Source organism: Cryptomeria japonica, chromosome 4, assembly GCF_030272615.1.
Source record: "Cryptomeria japonica chromosome 4, Sugi_1.0, whole genome shotgun sequence".
Classification (NCBI taxonomy): Eukaryota; Viridiplantae; Streptophyta; class Pinopsida; order Cupressales; family Cupressaceae; genus Cryptomeria; species Cryptomeria japonica.
This window is the reverse complement of record NC_081408.1, coordinates 509,266,428-509,288,464: the sequence shown is the minus strand read 5'-3', so window position 1 is coordinate 509,288,464 and position 22,037 is coordinate 509,266,428.

The window sequence follows — 22,037 nt, the reverse complement described above, 5'->3', positions numbered from 1 at the left end:
GCATTCAATTTTAAATTTATTAATCATCCTCAACTAGAAGAGAAAAATTCAATCAGTATTCAATCCTCTTCCTCATTAGGGTTGGATATATTGGATTCTCTCTCCTTTTTAATGCAATGTGGTAGAAATAAGTGGATTCGTAGCCTAACTGTATGCATCTCATTGACCAACTTTTGTTTTTTTTCAATATCTTTTCCACTCCTCTCTCTCCATCTTCCTCTATATCTCTCTCCCCATCTCTATCTCCTTACCTCTTCCTGCATATACCTCTCTCCCTCTCTATTACTTGTCTCTATAAACTCCTTTATCCCACACTCTTTCCTTCTCTATCTCTATCTTTCCATCTCCCACTCTCTCTTTATCTATATCTACATATATCCTACTCCATATGTATCCCTCTCTACCACTCTCTCTATATCACTTGCTATATATTTATCTTTCTATCTCTCCATGTCTCTCTCTCTCTCTCTCTCTCTCTCTCTCTCTATATATATATATATATATATATATATATATATATATATATATATATATATATATATATATATATATATATATATATATATATATATATATATATATATATATATATATATATATATATATATATATATATATATATATATATATATATATATATCCCTCTCCCTCATCCTCTCTACTTCCATTTATCCCTCTGTATGTTTATCTATCACTAATGCCCTCTATCTTTCCCAAGTTATATCCGTCTCTCTATCTCCCCTTCTTTATATCCCTGTCTCTCCTTCTCCCTCACTCTCTCTTTGTCTATTTCTCTACTTCTCTTCTCTCCTATTTATATTTCTCTCCCTCCCTATATATATATATATATATATGTTGGATATTGTTGCTGCTAGGATATGTTGTTGTCATTGATGTGAACACATTCATGTGTTCCAATATTGCAGAGAATTGGTTTGGTTGTTTCAATTGGTATGTTGCAGATGTGCTTGTGCAGATTTGTGATTTTGGTAATGAAGTATCTCTAGTTGATTCAGTGTTGGTTACATAATGCTATGTTGTGATTTGATCAAGTTATGGATTCTGGTGTGAGGATTGGTTTTTTCATGTTCAGTGTTGTAGTGTTCTAGTATTTGATCCATTGTGCTCGAGAATGATTATATCTTAAGTTGTAGATTTGGAAGAGTGTTTGGGATTTTCATGTGTATATTCAATTCAGATGGTTCATGATTTGGTGAATTGCAAGTTATCTTTCTAGTCCCAGTTGTTGTTGTTGGAGTGTTCTTGAATATCATGTGTTGATTGATGAAGATTTGACTAAGTGGTGTTGGTGTAGCTATTGCGGATGGTTCTAAAGTGCTAGTTGGTGTTTCCTATTCATGTCCTATTTGTTTTGATGGTCTGCATTGATCATTATGTGCATTATTGAGGATCTTATGGGCCCGGTGATATTCTTCATGTTATGTGACATTTTTGGTGGTGTAGCATGTTGCAGATGATCTTGGCGATATTTTTGGTGGTGTTGCATGTTCAAGGATTTGATTTGGGTCCATGCTATGTTGTCATGGAATTGTATTGGTTTGGTGGTTGATCTATGTATCGTGTGATGTAATTTTGTGATTACTTCTTAAGGGTTGAGTCGACCTTATAGTCAAGGTTGATGATTTGTATAAATAGGTGTCATATTCATGTAATTTGGTGATCAGTGTTGTGTCTGCATTATCAAAGAGTGGTGTATGTGTGAACAAGAGAATTCATCTTTTGATGTGAAGTATAAAGAAGAGAGTGTTGCAGGACAAACAAATGTGCTTAACCAAAACTGTCATTAGGCATTTGGAGATGCTATTCATTCAGTTCATGTAATCCGGATTATTGTCTGATCTTTGTAAGGCAATGAGCCTTCCCTTAAGGTTGTAGCCTTTTTGGGTTTCTTGTTTTGAGCAGTGATATCTAGGCAGTGTGCCTGAATGCATGCGCATTCCCCATTGTAATATTTTCACATACTATTGTATAGTATCATCTTATTGTGGGTAGGTTCCCACCGTAGTTTTTCCCTTAACCAAGTTTTCCATGTCAAAATCTTGGTGTTATGTGTGTTGTTATTATTATGCTTATCTGTGTTCTTGCTCCAATTTATCAGATATGAAGTTATGTTTAAATTGTTAGATCCGGTGAAAACTAATTCAACCCCCTCTTAGTTTTCCTTCATTGCTGTTGCAAACAATTGGTATCAGAGCTAGATCATGCGGAAGAAGCTTGACCGCTTGAGGTGATCTAGGATGGCAACCCATGTTTTCAAGAAAGAGAGTTTGAGATTTGATGGAAGCAATTACACTGTATGGAAGGACCAGATGGAGTGTCATTTGAAGTGTCTTGGAGATGACTATTGGAAGATTACAAAGAATACCTACAATGTTCCTCAGAATGGTCCAGTTACTGCAAATGAGATCAAGGATGTTGAATATAACATAAGAGCTAAAGAAGCATTGATGAGTTCCTTGAACGATTCAAAGATGACTAATGTGATCGGATTGCAAACTGCACATGATATCTGGGAAATGTTAGAGACCTTGTATGAAGGTGATAAACATGCCAAAGTTGTTAAAATGCAGAGTTTGAAAGGAAAGTATGAGATGTTGAAGATGGGAGAAGATGAGAACATATCATCATTTATGGCTAAAGTGAATGAACTTGTCACGAACATAAGATGTGCTGGTGGAACTCTTGAAGAAGATGAGATTGTTGTTAAAGTGTTGAGATCTTTGCCTCCTACTTACAAATATAATTTTTTTTTTATTGATGAGATCCGGATTGTGACCACTGTGACAAGAGACATGCTAGTTGGTAAAGTTGTTGCTTTTGAGTTGAGTGAATTTGGACAATCTCATGATAAATCTGAGACTGCATTTAAAGCCTCTATATCCGGGAAGCAGAAATATAATCCTGGAGAAAGTTCATATAGGGTTTCCAGATATGAAAGAGAAATGAGAGAGATGGAAGAAAAAGAAAGAGAATTGGAAGAGATCGAAGCACTTTATTTCTTGGAGATTGCTTAAGGGAGCCAATAATTATGATGGGAAGTTACCTTTGAAATGTTATTATGTTGTTAATGTAAGCATGATAAATTTGATAAGGATGATAGATATGAGAGGCATGACAAGTATGATAAGTCCTATAAGCCTAACCGGAAGTATAAATATCAAAATAAAAGTTATTATGTTATTAATGAAGGTGTGACAAATGAAGAGTCTGAGAATGGGAATTCAAAAGATGAATTTGTATTTATTGCTATCAAGGAAGATAATCTGGTACTGGTGGATTCTACAAGTTGCATTGTTGAGGAGAAAGATTTGGTTGCTAAAATTAAAGAGAAAGATGAATGGGTAATTGACAGTGGTTGTTCACATCATATGGCAGATAATAAAAGTAAATTTGTGAATATGGAGAAGTGTGATGGCGGTATAGTAAGAATTGGAGATGATAAAGCTTGTGTAATTCATGATAGAGGTTCTATTTATTTTTATGGTAAGCATAATACTGATGATGTCTTATATGTTGAGGGTTTGAAGCATAATATTTTGAGTGTTGGATAGATGGTTGATAAGGGATATGATTTGCAATTCAAGAATGGTAAATGCAATATTTTGAATGCCTCTGGTATAGAAATTGCATCAGGAACTAAGACTAAAGGTAATATTTATCATTTGAATGCTGGTGAGAAAAATTATTTGATTTCGCAAATAGATAAAAGTTGGTTGTGGCATAGAAGGATGAGTCGTGTTAATTTTGACTACATGATTAAGATAAGTTCTACTCAAGTTGTAAGAGATTTGCCTAAGATTGCGAAAAAAAATTATCCGGTATGTAAAGAATGTCAGTTGGGAAAGAAAACAAGAATTTTATTCAAGAGTAAGTAGTATGCATCTAATGGATTATTAGATCTTGTGCATACTCATTTGTGTGGTCCTACAAGAGTGAGAAGCTTGCAGGGTGACAAATATTTCATGTTGCTGATTGATGACTATTCTAGAATGATGTGGGTTACCTTTCCAAGGGATAAATTAGAAGCACTAGAGAAATTCAAGCTATTCAAAGCTAAGGTGGAGACAAAGATAGGATTGAAGCTTAAATGCCTGATATCTGATAGAGGAGGAGAATTCACATCCAGTGATTTTGATTCATTTTGTGAAAATCATGGAATTAGAAGACAATTATCTGCTCCTAGAACCCCTCAGCAGAATGGAGTTGTTGAAAGAAACAATAGAACTATTTTGGATGTTGCTAGGACTATGTTGATTGAAGGAGATGTTCTGAAGACCTTTTGGAGAGAAGCTATTAGCACTGTTGTATACACATTCAATCAGGTGCATATAAAAGGTGATTCTGGAAGACTCCTTATGAGTTATGGTTTGGTCATGTTCCTACAGTTAAATATCTTAGAATTTTTGGAAACAAATGTTATATTAAAAGAGATGAGGATATAGGAAAGTTTGATGAAAGATGTGATGAAGGAATCTTCTTGGGTTATTCTACTAAGAGCAAGGCTTACTGGTGTTACAATAAGAGGTTGATAAATATAGTGGAAAGTGCAAATGTGAAGGTTGATGAATGTCATGGAAAGCAGATCAGAGCACACAGATATGAGTTTGATGATTAGGATGCTATTTCAAAGCAAGTGCATACCGAGAACCTAAAACAGGATGATCTAGTAGAGACAATTAATCCAGATATTGTTGTTGTCGGTAAAGAAGTTCTAGAACCTGAGAATCAGAATACTCATAAGACTCTAAGGTATGTAAGATTAAATCATTCAAAAAATCAGATTATTGGTGATAAAAATAAAGGTATGGTGAAAGCTTCTAGATTTGAATATGTGTGCTTATTTGTTATCACCATAAGCACACACAATCAAATCTAGAAGTTTTCACCATATAAATATGGATTGTGGAAACTTAATGTCTAGAAAAATAAAGGTGTGATGACTGGGAGAAGGATTGCTGCTGAAGAGATATGTTTAATTTCCAAGATTGAACCTCAAGACATTGCTAAAGATTGTAAAGATGAGAGTTGGATAAAAGCTATGGAAGAAGAGTTGGATCAAATTGAGAATAACAATACATAAGAACTTGTTCTGAGACCTAAAGACAAGAATGTGATTGGTACAAAATGGGTATTGAGAAACAAATTGAATGAAGCCAGTGAAGTGGTTAGAAACAAAGCAAGACTAGTATGTAAGGGATATTCATAGATGGAAGGTATTGATTATGAGGAGGCTTTTTTTCCAGTAGCTAGAATTGAAGTTATTAGATTACTTCTTGCATATGCTTCTTATAACAATTTCAAGGTATATCAAATGGATGTGAAGTCAACCTTTTTGAATGGTGATTTGGAAGAGGAAGTCTACATTGAGAAACCAAATGGATCTTCATTATCAGATGAAGTAGACATGGTATGCAGATTGAAGAAAGCATTGTATGGACTTAAACAAGCCCCTAGAGCTTGGTATGCTAGATTGGACAGGTACTTGGTGAATGATGCAGGAGCACGTAGGAGGCTCATGAAGGTCAATCTCTTTTTCTTTTGTATTTTTTTCATGTTTTTATGATGTAATAAGGTCATGTGGACCATCTCATAATGTTTGATCATGATGTAAGGCCTTGATGCCTTTTTTGTGCATTATAACCTATCAGGACCTAGTTGGTCAATTATGGTCAAACGTCATCCAAATGTGGAAATGGGGTGAAACCTTTAGAAATCATGTTTTGAGGCATATATGGCCTAGATGTAATGGTTGTAGGATGTTTTGGAAGGTTTTGTGTACCCATGTAAAAGTTGTAAACAATTGCATGAGCAACTTTGCAACTTTTGTTATCAAGTTGCAAACATTTTGTGCAAATTTGTAAACCAACGCCTATTTGGTTCAAAAGGTGGTTATAGCCAGTTGGTCAGTTGTATATGGGCCTATATAAGCCCCTTCCAAACTAAGGCAATGTTTTTGAAGCATTTTTTAAGAATTGGCAATACAAACATCTCTGTTTTCCTTGGATTTTGTTGCAAACATGTGTAACAGTCCTTTGATTCTCTTTTGTACGGATTGATGCAGGCACAATATGAACTTGGACTGTTAGAGTATTGAGTTAAATTCCTTCTACAAGTGATTTGAACTTTTTTTTTTGCATTTTGGAGGGAGATTCATTCATTTCTCTCCTACTGGGTCAACAAACCCTCTTAAACCTGGGGTTTTGGACAAATGTGGCTATAACTTGACATTCCCTAAACTAAAAATCAAATATATTGGGGAAATGTCAAGTATACAAGTGTATTATAGGATTTTGGAGGTTTCAAAGATGTTTGTGAAGAATGGAGGAAGAACCAGGCAATTTTAACCTGGCATCCTCATGCGACAAGTTATGTAATTGACTGAGTTTTGTGATTTGGGCAGAATTTTAAGTGTTTGGACCCCAAATGTTGGTGGATTTGGTGGTTTGGAAATTTTTTTAAGGTGTTACAATTGGTGTCTTGGTTGTTTGATCAATCTAAAGGGTAGTTGCTTTGTAAAAGTGACTTAATTAGGGCTCTAGGGCTAGTAGGGCAACATTACTCCTTATAGGAAGTCCAAGACATCAAGGGTTGAATTTGTGATATGTTTTTAAACTTGTTAAATGATGTCATTTCATGTAAAAAATTTGTATTCACTCCTTTTTTTATTGGGTGTATTGGGACTGCCTACCGTGGAAGGGTTATTATGCTTAATTGATGCCTAAGTTGTGGTAAACCTTATCAAGAAGGTTGTGGTCAAATCAAAACTTATTTGGGGTCTGCAAAGGTTATACTAAGAATATTCAAAGGTCTCCTAATCAATTCCTGTTATTCCTCATACTATGTCCAAGTATGACTAATGGGTGTGTGTTGAAGCCTTGGAGGGTTAAGGCTTAGAATTGTATGATGAGTTGTCCATCATACCTTGAATGTTTCCACTGATGTTCAGAGTCCTGTGTAGGGTCTGAGATTGTTGTGAGTCTGATTTAAAATTAGCCCTATTAGTTTGGGGTTGTGTTCAAGAAGTTGCCTTGTCAAACTCAATCCTTCATAGGGCTCTGAATCAGTGAAGTTGGGATTTTGTAAAGGTACTGTTGATAGTAATTTATGCTTTAGGGTTGAAAATGATAACATTTTTATTTTTGAATTTTTTGTTGATGACATTATTTTTGAAGGAGATGATGATTTGAGTATGAGGTTTGTTGATGATATGCAAAAAGAGTTTGAGATGTCTATGATAGATGATATGAAATTATTTTTAGGATTGCAGATTACATAAACCAATAAAGGCATTTTCATATGTCAATATAAGTATGTGAAGGAATTTTTAAAGAAGTTTTGGCTAGATGACTCCAAACCTGTTGGAACTCCTTGTTGGCAATTGACACTCAATTGGTTGGTTTCACTATGTTGTCATTGATGGCAACATGATATTTTGTTTTGGCTTCATGTTTTGGTTTAGTTGTGTACCGACAAGCACTTCATAGACACTACACTGACAACATTGGTGGATAGAAGGATTTATTTGGTTACCGACAATGCAGGCCAACATGGTTTAGAAAAAGGTTATTGATATTGGAGGCCGACACCTCTTGGATCTGACATCGACAATTGTTTTTGATATTCATGTATTTATGTTATCTAGCCGACATGTAATTTGATATTGTAATAATATTTGTAAGCCGACATAAGGCATGATAAGTTGTATAGGGTATATAGGTCAGTTTGATTAGATCATTTTGATATCATCATGGTAATGAAAATATAATGGAGATATGGATGTGATATGATGTGAAATATATCAGAGAGATCATGTATGTGAGGATATTTTGGTAAGGGTTATTTTGGTAAAGGGTTTAAGGTTTCAGACTGGAACATACAGAGCTTAACCCAAACTGTATTTTGGCATAGAAGATGCTATCTGTTGCAGTTCAACACTTCTCCAGATTGTAGTCTGATGTTATATGTAGTCAGTGAGGCTCCTTTTGTGATTGAGCAGTGTGCTCTAGGTTGTAAGCTTTCTTGCAAGTGTATGACCCTTATATTTTGTAATATATCTTCATATGGCTAGAGGATTGATATTGTGGGTCACAAATCTCACCGTGGTTTTTCTTCTTTGAGGTTTTCCACGTATAATTATGTGTGTTATGGTTCTCATTTTTGTGATTGGCTTATTGGTTTCTTTACTTCTTTCAATTATGTATGTATCAGTATACCGGTCGGTGTATGCATGTTTTAATAAGGTTAAAATTGCACTTTTCATTATAACACTGATTCACCCCCCCCTCTTAGTGTTATTGGATTCCAACAATTGGTATCAGAGCCTTGTACCTCAGAGGAAGTTTAACAGCTTGAGGGAGATCCTGAATTTGGAATCCATGGACATGGGTTTGGAGAAGCAACTTGAGATGACACTTGAAGATTATGATGTTGAAAGATTGAAGAACTTAAAGCTACAAGATGAATTGAATTCTGCAAAGGAATTCATTCTTGTCCTATAGGAGAGGCTATCATCTGTTCAAGCTAGGAGGAAGGAACTTTTACAAAATCAGGATGATGAAGAGAAAGATGCACTTAAGGAACAATGTCAAAAATTGAGTCAAGAGAACATAGTTATAAGAAATGAAATGCAAGTTATAACTATGAGAATGTCTAAAGAAATTGAGGACCGAAAGAAAAAAGAAGAAAATCTTGCTATATCCCTAAAGAACAAATTTGAAGAATGTGGTAGGTTGGTTCATGAGAATGATATGTTGAGAGATGATTTAGTACAATCCTAGAGTAATGAACAAAAGCTTGAGAGATAAATGATAATTTTGAGAGAAGATCTAACTACTACAAGTGAGTATAAAGAAAAAATTCAAGATTAGTTCAGCACAACTAGATGAGTTGCTAAAGAGACAAAGGCAGATTGGAGATCCCAGTGGACTTGGATTTGAGCAAGGACAGAATTCCGGTATTGCTAATGAAGATCAAAACCATAAGGCACCGACAAGCCAATTTAATGCTTATAAATTTAATGGTAGATGTTTTGTTTGTAATAGATTTGGTCACATGGCTAGGCAATGCAGAAACAGAGCAGATAACAACCCTGATTTTGCTCCCGGTAAATGTTCTAAATGCAATAAGTATGGTCATAAGACAGAAGATTGCAGAATGAATGTTAAATGCTATGCATATGGAAAAATTGGACATATGGCTAATCAATGCAGGTCAAGCAATTATATCGGTTTTAGTAAAGCAATTCAAAAGAATAATGTTACATGTTATGCATGTAATGAGGTTGGACATATTGCTAAATTCTGTAGAAGTAGAAATCCATTGGTTCGTAATGAAGGATCAAATGAGAAAGGGAAAAAAAAGTTCAATGAAATCCGGCAAGATCATATTCAGAGATGGGTTAGGAAGACTGAAGAACAATCAGGAGATGGAAATGCACTAGTTACTTATCTGGCAAAGGAGGTTGCTCCTGCACCGGTAGGTAGATCAATCGATAACTAAGGCAGATGCCTTAGGGGTAGGCAAAATTCATGAAGATACTGCATATACCCCGAGAAGAGGTTCTAGAAGATGTTCCAGACATTGGAGATGCTTATCCAACATGGAGGTGTTATGTTTGAGATCCGGTATCTTTCAGCGGCAATCATTGATGTCAATGGAAGATTAGCATTTTTCTTGGAGGTTAAAAGGTCGAATTCACTTCATTATTGATCACCTTGCATTTAGAGAAATTTAGTGTGATTAAGAGCGACTAAGAGTGATCAAAGGCATTTCAAAGCAATCAGATTTCTTCTTGAGAGATTTCACCAACAACTGGAAGAGTTTGTTAAGGGTTTTCACCGGAAGCGATCAAAAGGTATTTATCTTTAAACATGGAAGTGGGATCATCATCTATTCCTATCTTTGTTGTAAATACGACTGTAATAGAAGTCAAGGACCGACCTAGGCCAATTTTCAAGCTATATCCACATGTGCCTACCCTGGAAGATTCAGTTGGAGCATTTTCTCGTGTTCCAGAGGGAGTTGTCTATGTCGAAGATGTTAGGGCATACATACATTGTCACATTGAGGATTTGGGGACATCTGATATAAACAGCATGTACATGAATGATCTTATGGGAGATTCTGGAAAGGTCAAACCAACATATAAGCACATTGAAGACTTAGGGTTTATCGACATTTTGGACATTCCAAAATTCAAAGATTAAATCATAAGGTATGTTTTAAGTAGAGTACATGGTGAGTTTATCTGGTTAGATAGACCTTACAAGATTACCAAGGAAGCCATCAGGGCAATCACTGGTTTACCACAGATTGGGCAACATCCATATAAGAAGGTTTCAAATGATTATGTCAACAAAATCACCGACGCGACATCTGATAGAAGATCTATGAGAATAAGCACTAATACCAACACAAACATTAGATTCGGTAGCATGATCATCGGTTATAAGGTAAATCAGTCAAACCGACTGAATTTTGTTTCCAGTTCCTACATTTTCACAACTTCAAAATGATGAGAGAAAATGAGAAATTGGATCTATGCGGTTGGATGTTAGATGAATTGTTAATAAACCTAGGAAAGATTAAAGGTGAAAAGAATGGGACTTTCCGGTATGGCAACTTAATTGTCTGCTTAATGTTATTTTTCATGAATGACACTCCCGGTTTTGGGAAGAGGCAATGGGCATTTCATATCCTGGTAGGGAGACAATTGAAATAGTCAATTGCTAATTTATGCAGTCAAATAGATGATAAAGTATGGGGATATTTTAAGGGATTCCAGAATATGAAATCTAGGGAAGGGGTTCCTAAGCATATTTTAAAAAAATATTCAACTGACATATGCGTCATGGTGAAGAAGGATGAAACACTTATGGAAGAGGTTAATCCCTAGAAGATTTGGATTGAGGAAATGGGCTATGAAGTTGATGCACTGATCCTTGAGGCTTATGCAAAAATGTTGATTGATGCACCTATTGATGAGGCACAGAAGCCCTGTGGTACTACAAAACATAAAACACAAGAGGTTGAGATAGAGCTCAACCAGAAGAAGAGAGAGAATCAGGAAGGAAAGGCTAGCAAATTTGTTGAGAAGGTGTCACAAGACATCAAAGCATTAATTGATGTTGTCCCAGAGAAAGGAAGGAAGAGGAAGGATCCAAAAGTACACATCGAGCCTGTTATAACATAGTCTGAATTTGAGGATGCCACACCCCTAACATTCAAAAGGGTTGTAAGGAAGAAAATAGAGGAAACAAAGGTAGAGGATAAAAGCAACCGGTTAGGAAGGTTACATTCAAGTTACCGACACAGAAGCAAGCACCAAAAGTAACCACTTCAGTTCCATCTGGTACTGCAAGAAGGAAGAAGGAAAATGACATTGACATGGCTATTCAAACCAGTAATGTAACCATCATTCTACCAAAAACTTGTGCAAAGTTAGTAGATGAAATCACTAAGGATGGCATGTTAAAGAATGTATCATTTTAGTATGTTCGTTTAGATAATATTGAACAAAGAGAGATAGAGGAGGCAGTTTTGTTATATTTAGATATTTATAAGAAAGCCTTGATAGAAATTGAAAACCAAATACCGACAGAACTGTATGATATGTTAGATGCTAGGAGGCTATCAGCAATATAGGAAGACAAACACATAAAAATTCAAGAATTGTTATCTATTTGTGTTTCTATTACTCCAGAGGAAATGGATAAGACACTTAAGGTTCCAGATAGAAAAGTCTTTAACAACAAACATAGAATAACTAGTCCTATGCTAGGCAGGGTAAATGAGATAATAAAGGAGACCCAAAAGGAATGGGTTAAGTTCTTAGGAGAGAACAGAGGTTTCTTTACATCATCAGAATCAAAGATAGACACTACAAACACCCCAGTTAAAGGGAAAGGAAAGGGTATTATGGTTACTTCACCCTCAAATTTGAATAACATTAAGATAGTGGAAATTAAGCCCCCAATAGATAAAAGTGTATAGTCAAATATTGAGACACTGGCTAATACAGAGAGTGAAAAGGTTGATAATGTACAGGATACTAATGTTGAGGATAACAATCCTTCATATGCAAATGCCAGGTTGAGGTTACAATTCCTACAAGGGAACCGACAGTTACAGAGACTGCACCAAGTGGCGAAGCCACCAGTACAGGTGAAGAAGCTATAAAGGATAAATCATCAGAGGAGAAGAAAGGAGAATCTGACAGGGAACTGGTAGTGGGTCCATCATTGTTGTCAATTGACACCTCATGGGTTGTAAAGAAAAACATAACCGAGACGAGTCCTACTAAACTCATGATGATGGTTGCACAAAAAATGTTGAAGGAGGGATCTACGGATAAAGGGATTATTGATCAGTCTATCACTGTTTTACATAGACTAGTCCCAGATTGCAAGTTTGATAGTGAAGCAAGACCATCTGGCAAGCTTAAGACAATTACTGAGTATATTTCAAAGGATTTTCAATCCTTGCAACAAACTTCAAATAGGCAAGCACTAGAGAGATTCACTCAGGCTAAAAGAGCTGCATTTGATCAGGTGATTGAATCTAAGAAGAAGAAGATTGATGAAAAATTCAAACTGATAGATAATTATTTGAAGCAGTGTACAAATATTTATAGAGTATGTTGTAACACAAATATACTTACATTTAATGTGGATAAGAAGATCAAGGAATTTCAGGAGAAAATTGCAAGTATCGCTAATTCTTTTGATGGATTGACTTCATTGACTACATCCATTGATGGTCAAATTTTGGTTTTGGAAGCCCAAATTTGTATTCTTGAGAAATAAAAAGACAAAATCATAAGAAGAGCCAGAAGTCTTAGAGGCTTGGTGAGTCCCCAGTTGGATTTACTCATTGTACATAAGAAGGAATGTATGGATATGGTTGGAAAGCCCACACTAGCAGAGATAAGTGAGAAAGAGTCATTTGCACATATACTAAATGGACTTGTATCTATTTCCGGCACTTTCAAATCTGGTTGGGATACTTATCTTGAGCTATTGGAGAAGGCATATCCATAAATTTTCAAATTTGTTAAGCTTTGGTAAGATATTTTTGGGATATTCACTATACAGTTTTGGATCTTTGACATTCTTTTGAAATTTTGATGGCATTGATGTCAAAGGGGGAGTGACATAGATGTGAAAAAGAAAAGAGGAGTTGTATACATTTGTAAAGTTCTGATGCCAATAGCTAACAAGATGAGAGGGGGGGGGGGGGGTGAATCATGCAAACTTAATCTTCCATAAAATCAACAGATTCAACCTCGGTAACTTATACTTTCAGCAATATAACCAAAAACTGCTAAACATGCTAACTCATAAACACATAATCATCATAACACATATAACACCAGATTTAACATGGAAACCCAAATAGGGAAAAACCACTGTGGGATTTTGGACCCACTAAGAAATATACTCTTCTAGAGTATGCTCGGTTAAAAGCAAATCTTGTTAAAGATTACAAACACATTGCTAGATGTGACCCGGTTAAGGGATTTCCCTCAGATCTGTTAGGATCTTCACTTTGTTAGAAGTGACCTTGTCAAAGGATTTCAAACACTCATTTAGAATGTTACCTTGCTAGAGGGTTTACAAATAAGACTGTTAAGTCCACTCGATTAAGAGATTTTCTGTCACTTACAAAATAACAGTAATAAAAATATATCTGCAACTTCACATCTAAAATGCTAAAGCAGATTCTATTTGCTCAAAACAATCTTGTCATAGGACTTATCTTGTCCCTCTGCTGGCCTCCCTACTCCGTTATTCAAACAGGTCTTCAAGCTTCTGTGCTCGGTAATCACTATGTAGCATCCCTGTGCTTACACTTGCCCACATGCATTGTTCATCAATAATTCCTTATTTATAAACAATTCGCTAACCACTTAATCTCCTTGATCACTTTTCCCATGATCAATGTTAGCCATTAGATCTTCAATCTTGACTAGATTCAATGTATGCTTCGATCTGAAAAATGTTTTACCTCACCTTGGAACTTGCATACCATTCTTGGAACTTGTGCTAGGTTATTGCAGTTCGAAATGTGCTGTAGATCTTCCCCCTGATTTTCCATTGCCGTAGATCCTTAACAAACTTCATGCGCAACATATCAATCATTTATTTATCTCCAGCTCATTAGCATCCTTCATTAAATAATGCTTTTATCCATCCAATGCGATCTGCCATAACTCGGTTGCAACTCGGTAAATACTAAACTTTACTCGGTAGACATTCTGCCTTCATTAACTGATATCGATAACCTTAGGGTTTACCGACTAGGTTCTTTGCTCGGTGACAAAGTATAGTATTAACCTTACAATCAAACAACATATGTAGGATATCAAAACAATCTAAACATCATGATTTCATCATTGTCTAACTTGGTAATAGTTGCCCATTGAATAACTTATTTCTCCCCTTATTCGTCACATTCTTTATGTGTCTTTTACCCACATCTTAATTCTCTTCAATTCATACTTCTCAAGATATGGCAACATCATACTGAATCAGGAAATAAATTTCTTGACATCGATGATAAAATAATGTTATAAAGATAGTTATCATCCTTTTTCAGTTATATCACTAATCTCCAACAACCTTCTCAATATCCTTATTGAATATCAACAATCTCCTTCTATTGAAATGCCAACAATTATGGGGAGACATGGAGTATTTTGCATTGATGAATATTTAGCTCAAGGGGAGAAGGTAGGATGAAACCGACAGATGAAACCTTGACCATTTTTCACATAAGTGTTGCCATCAATACCAAAGGGGGAGATTGTTGGCAATTGACACTCAATTGGTTGGTTTCACTATGTTTTCATTGATGGCAACATGATATTTTGTTCCGACTTCATGTTTTAGTTCAGTTGTGTACTAGCAAGCACTTCACAGACACTACACTGGCACCAGCACCGACAGATAGAAGGATTTCTTTGGTTACTGGCAATGCAGGCCGACATGGTTTAGAAAAAGGTTATCGGTATTGGAGGCTGACATCTCTTGGATTTGACATCGACAGTTGTTTTTGATATGCATGTATTTATGTTATCTAGCCGAGATGTAATTTGATATTGTAATAATCTTTGTAAGCCGACATAAGGCATGATAAGTTGTACAGGGTATATAGGTTAGTTTGATTAGATCATTTTGATATCATCATGGTAATTAAAATATAATGGAGATGTGGATGTGATATGATGCGAAATATATCAGAGACTATGTATGTGAGGATATTTTTGTAAGGGTTATTTTGGTAAAGGGTTTAGGGTTTCAGACCAGAATAGATAGAGTTTAACCCGAACTATATTTTGGCATAGAAGATGCTATCTATTGCAGTTCAACACTTCTCCAAATTGTTGTTTGGATTTATATGTAGTCAGTGATGCTCCTTTTGTGATTGAGCAGTGTGCTCTAGGCTGTAAGCCTTCTTGCAAGCGTAGGCCCCTTATATTTTGTAATATCTCTTCATATGGCCAGTTGATTGATATTGTGGGTCACAAATCCCACCGTGGTTTTTCCTCTTTGAGGTTTTCCACGTATAATTTTGTGTGTTATGGTTCTCATTTTTGTGATTGGCTTATTGGTTTCTTTACTTCTTTCAATTATGTATGTATCAGTATACCGATTGGTGTATGCATGTTTTAATAAGGTTAAAATTGGAATTCCTAGTATGTATCAATGTTGGAGTGTTATTGGATTCCAACACTCCTATGGTGATTGGATGCAAGTTGTCTAATAATGATGAATCTCTAAAAGTTAATCGGACTTTGTATAGATCTATGGTTGGTGGACTGCTATACTTAACTTACACTAGACCAAATATTATGCATGTTGTTTCTCTTTGTGCAAGATTTCAAGTTGATCCTAAAGAAAGTCATGTTAGTGTTGTGAAGAGGATTTTTAGACACTTGAAGGGGATAGTTGACTATGGTTTGTGATATTCGAAGAATGATGATTTCATGTTATGTTCTTATACTGATTTTGATTGGGCATGTGATGTTGATGACCGAAAGAGCACTACTGGTGGAACATTCTTTTTGGGAAAGAAGGTTTCTTTGGCAAGTAAGAAGCAAGATGTTATTTTTGTATCTACTGCAGAATTTGAATACATTGGTGCTGCTAGCAATTGTACTCGGGTAGTTTGGATGAAGCAGATGTTGAAGGACATCAAAGTTGTTTATGATGAGCCTACTGTTATGTATTGTGATAACTGAAGTATTATTAATATTTCCAAGAATACAATACTACATTCTAAAACAAAGCATATGTCAATCAAGTATCATTTCTTGAGGGAGAAAGTTAGTGAGGAAGAAATCAAATTGGAGTATGTATCTACAAAGGATCATATTGCATATATTTTTACCAAGCCTTTGCCTGTAGATACATTTGTATATCAGAGAGATAAGTTAGGGGTCTTTGCCCCTACTAATGAGAACTAGATGCATTGAGATGCATCAATCCAGTGGACTTCATAGTCTTATCTTCTTATCCAGATTGATGAGTAGGTGCTGCTACTCAAAAGGAGTAGTTAGTGTATGGTTCAGATGTTCAGATTTGTGAGTTTATAATAAGGGGAGAGATTGTCCTTCTTATAGGGAGAGATGCATGATCTTTGGCATTGTTGTCAAAAGGGGAGAGAAGCATGTGAAAGACTACCTTATCTTGGAATCTTTGTGTGCATGATCTCAGGGGGAGATTGCTAGTGTTGAATTCTTTCTTTACATTGATTGTTTTTCACATCCATATGTTGCCATCAATGCCAAAGGGGGATATTTTTGGATATTGCTACTGCTAGGATATGTTGTTGTCATTGATGTCAACATATTCATGTGTTCCGATATTGCAGAGAATTGGTTTGGTTGTTTCAGTTGGTATGTTGCAGATGTACTTGTGCGGATTTGTGATTTCGGTAATGAAGTATATCTAGTTGATTCAATGTTGGTTTCATAATGCTATGTTGTGATTTGATCAAGTTATGGATTTCAGTATGAGGACTGGTTTTTCAGTGTTCAGTGTTCAGTGTTGCAATGTTTTGTTATTTGATTCGTTGTGCTCCAAAATAATTATATCTTGAGTTGTGGATTTGAGAGAGTGTTTGGGATGTTCATGTGTATCTTCAATTTAGATGGTTCGTGATTTGGTGCTCCACAAGTTATCTTTCTAGTCCCAGTTGCTATTATTGGAATGTTCTTGAATCTTGGTGTGTTGATCGATGAAGATTTGACTAAGTGGTGTTGGTGCAACTATTGCAGATGGTTTTAATGTGCTTGTTGGTGTTTCCTAATCATTTCCTATTTGTTTTGCTGGTCCGCATTGATCATTGTGTGCGTTATTGAGGATCTTATGGGTCTGGTGATTTTCTTCGTGTTATGCAACATTTTTGGTGGTGTAGTGTGTTGCGGATGATCTTGGCGAGATTTATGGTGATGTTGCATGTTTGGGGATTTTATTTGGGTCCATGCTATGCTTTCATGGCATTGTATTGGTTTGGTGGTTGATCTATGTATTGTGTGATATAATTTTGTGATTAGGTCTTAAGGGTTGAGTCAACCTTGTAGTCAAGGTTGATGATTTGTATAAATAGGTGTCATATTCATGTAATTTGGTGATCAGTGTCATGTCTATATTATCAGAGAGTGGTGTATGTACGAACAAGCAAATTAATCTCTTAGTGTGAAGTGTAGAGAAGAGAGTGTTGCAGGATAGATAAATGTGCTTAACTGGAACTGCCATCGGGCATTTGGAGATGTTATTCTTTCAATTCATGTAATCTGGATTGTTGTCTGATCTTTGTAAGGCAGTGAGCCTTCCCTTAAGGTTGTAGCCTTTCTAGGTTTCTTATTTTGAGTGGTGAGCTCTAGGAAGTGTGCCTAAATGCATGTGCATTCTCCATTGTAATATTTTCACATACTACACTAGAGTATCATCTTATTGTGGGTAGGTTCCCACCATGGTTTTTTCCTTAACTAGGTTTTCCACATCAAAATCTTGGTATTATTTGTGTTGTTGTTATTATGCTTATATTTGTTCTTGCTGCAATTGAGCAGATATGAAGTTGTGTTTAAATTCTTAGGATCCGATGAAAATTGATTCATCACCCCCCCCTCTCAGTTCCTTCATTGTTGTTGCCAACTCTCTCTCTCTCTCTCTCTCTCTCTCTCTCTCTCCATATCTCTCTCTCTCTCACTCATACACACACACTCCATGTTTCTCCATTTTTGTCTCTATATCTATCTCTCATCCTATCTATACCTCTTTCTCTATTTTATTTGTCTCTTTCATCTTCTTTGTTTCTCAATATTTACCCCTCTATCTCTATCTCCCTATCTCTCCCTCCCCCTCTCTTATTCACTCCATTCCTTCTCTATAACTATATCTCCCAATTTTCCTCTTTATCTCCCTCCCTCTCTTCTCTCTTTCTATCCATATCTCCCTACTTTTCCTCTCTCTCTCTCTCTCTCTCTCTCTCTCTCTCTCTCTCTCTCTCCCTCTCTCTCCCCATATCTATTAGTCTCTCTCTACTTTTATTTGTTTGTTTGTTCCTCTATTTCTCTGTCTCTTCCCCCCCTTTCTCTACCTCTCCCTATTCTTAGGCCTCTATATATAATTATCTTAGTCTCTATTTATATCTTTCCATATTTCTTCTTCCATCTCTCCCTCTATATCTATCTCTTTATCTCTCAATCTCTATCTTCCTCTCTATATATATCTCTCTTTCTCTCTACATCTCTCTATATAACATATACATATACATATACATATATACATATATGTGTGTGTGTGTCTGTGTGTACACATATATGTATGTATATGTACATATGTATATACATACATATGCATACATATATATACATATACATACATATATATGTATATATATACATATGTATACATATACATATACATATACATATACATATACATATACATATACATATATACATATATACATATACATATATACATAAGTATATATATACACACACACATATATATACACATATACATATACATACATACATACATACATATATATACATACATATACATACATATACAAATATATATATACATACACACACACATCCATATCTTCCATCTCTATCTATCCCTCTCTCCTCTCTCTTTATCTCTCTCATCTCCATCTCCATCTCCATCTCCATCTCTATCCCCTATCTCTATCTCTGAAGTTCCACCTCTCTCTATTCCCACTTCTATCTCTCCATCTGTATATCCTTATCTCTTCCTCTCTCTCCCTATTACAAACATAAAATGGCCCTAGTGGTGTGTGCAGGAAAAGTGGGTCAATGAAACTTAAAATGTGAAAAATATGTTCAAAGGGACTTGTCCACACACCCACATGACTTCTTGGTGCAAGTTATAGAGTCGTGAAGAATGACTCAACTTCCCAAGGTAGGTTCCATGGTTCTCTATCTCACAAGGTCCCTCAAGACAATGCCTTTGCTCTCAGATCACTGAGCAAAGTGACTTAGGGATGATGAATGCGAGAACGAGGGATGCTTTAGATTGATTTTAACATGAAATGCATCCTATCTATGCATGATTTTACAAATGAATTAAACTAGATTATAAGATGACAAGGTTAGTAGCAATACTATCCTAACATGATATACTAGTTAATGATTTAAGCTAATGATAAAGGAAATACTCTAAAATGTTTATTAGATTAATTCCTATTACAAAGAGAAGCTAGATGTATTGATAAATTTGAGCATAAATGAGATACTAAAAGCCTGGATGATCTTTGAAATGGAGAAATGAGAGCTCTATTTATAGGGAAAATAGGGCAATGGAAGGTCAAGATTGAAGGAGTTAATCAAGGGTCAGGATTGAAAGTTATCAATCCATGTTTACAATTTTCGCCAATAAAATGGTGACAATTGTCAACATAAGACTGCTTGAGATGAGATGTAAGAAGCATTAAATGCTTGAGAAGACCTCATTGTTACCTTAGAAGGTAAGGGTTAAGGTTAGGTTAGGTTTATCCAATGGAAAAAGTTTTTACCCAAGGGGTAAACTCTTGTGCAAAGGTTAAAGGTGATAACCATGGTTAAAGCAATGAATGCTTGATGAGACCCCTGGGTTAGATGAGCGTTAAGTTAGGCAAAAAGTCTCTAACCATGCCACTAAGGGTTAGTTAACCATTAATGGTTTGAAGACTTTGGGGACAAATTTGTAAGAGTCCTTCCAAATTTGGGGGTATTCAACAAGTTAGCTTGTTGAAGGTATAAAGGCTTTAATGCCTTTTGAAGTACTCCAAATTTGAGAAGTGACCTCCTCAAATTTAGGGAAAGGGGATAATTGATGGGTTTGGGTTAATTGATTAGGATTAGATGGATTCTAGAAGAGTTTAGGAAGGGGATTAGGATGCAAGTGGGAGATGTAGGAAAATGCAAGTGGATGAGGGATAATAGGATTAATTAAAATAAATTGCTTTATTTCAATTTGGTTGCAAGTTGGGAAATTAAATAAATTAGATTTATTTAATTGGGGTAAACTATTTAATTAAATGTAAATTTAATTAAAAAGTAGGGAGAAGGGATTTAATTAAATAAAATGATTTATTCAATTAAATGACATAAAGGACTTAAGTGAATTTAAATAAATAAATTGAATAATTTATTTAATTAAATAGAAGAATGTGGGTGATTTAATTAAATTAGATTTAACTAAATAGATGAATGAGAATAAAATGAACATTAAATATTCATTTAGGAATATGGTCATTTTTATATGCCTACAAGTGGTAATGAAGTCTGATTATCTTCTTGATTCAAAGGTTTTATTTCAATTATTTTTGGGATGTATAGTTGATTTGAATAATTTACTTATCCATTGAGACCATTTCTGCACAAACAACATTATTTGCTAAATGGCCTACCAATTGACATTATGTATTCTACAAATGTATGCAAAAAATAGACCAAATTTTTTCCTATTTGACATTCCACACCTCTTTGGCATACCCATTGCACACCAAGGTGCATTTGCTAGTTTTAAGATATAATTCAACTAAGTTTATTTCTATAAAATATTTCCATTAGTATTATTTTATAATTTAAAAGTTTTTTTTTTTTGATAAAAGTGGCAAAGGTACTAAATAATTATATTATCAATAATACAGATTTAAATAAATAACTAACAAAATTAGTTATTCGTATGATTTTGAGAAATTTGATTTTAGTTTATCAATTTAATATAATCTACAACTATTATATTATTTTTATTTCATAATATTTGATATAAATTAACTTTATTATATGACTAGATAATTATATTATGTTTTAATTTAGTGATATTTGATATAAATTATATAAATGTTTATTAAAAAATTGTTTTTAAAATTAATTATAAATTATAAAACTAAAATATCTATATATTCTTTAAAATATATTTAAAAATTATAATAAAAATGATATTTAATAAAATAAAAAATACAATTAATTATTTAACATATGGATAGGATGCAAAATATCGGTCAATAAAACTACAATAAAAATGATATTTATATGGATAAGATGCAAAATATCAATCAATAAAATTACAATAAAAATGATATTTATATGGATAGGATGCAAAATATTAGTGAATAAAAATTTACAAATATAATTTTTAAGGTATGATTACTTTAAATTCATTTGAAGGGTTTGCTTGATACTTGTTTGTAAGGTACAAAATGCATATTATATTAAGGCTTAGTAATTTTTTTTGGTGATGCTTATCCTTTATTTTAAGAAAAAATATATATAAATATTATTTTAGATTAAGTTGACTTTATACATTTATTTGATGTTAATGGTCGTAAATGAGAGTCACACTTTTTTATTGACTTATTGTATTTGACTTGTGAATGTTTAGATTAAGTTGACTTTATACATTTATTTGACATTACTAGTTGTAAATGAGAGTCGCGCTTTTTTATTGACTTATTGTATTTGACTTGTGAAAGTTTTAAGATGAAAGACACAT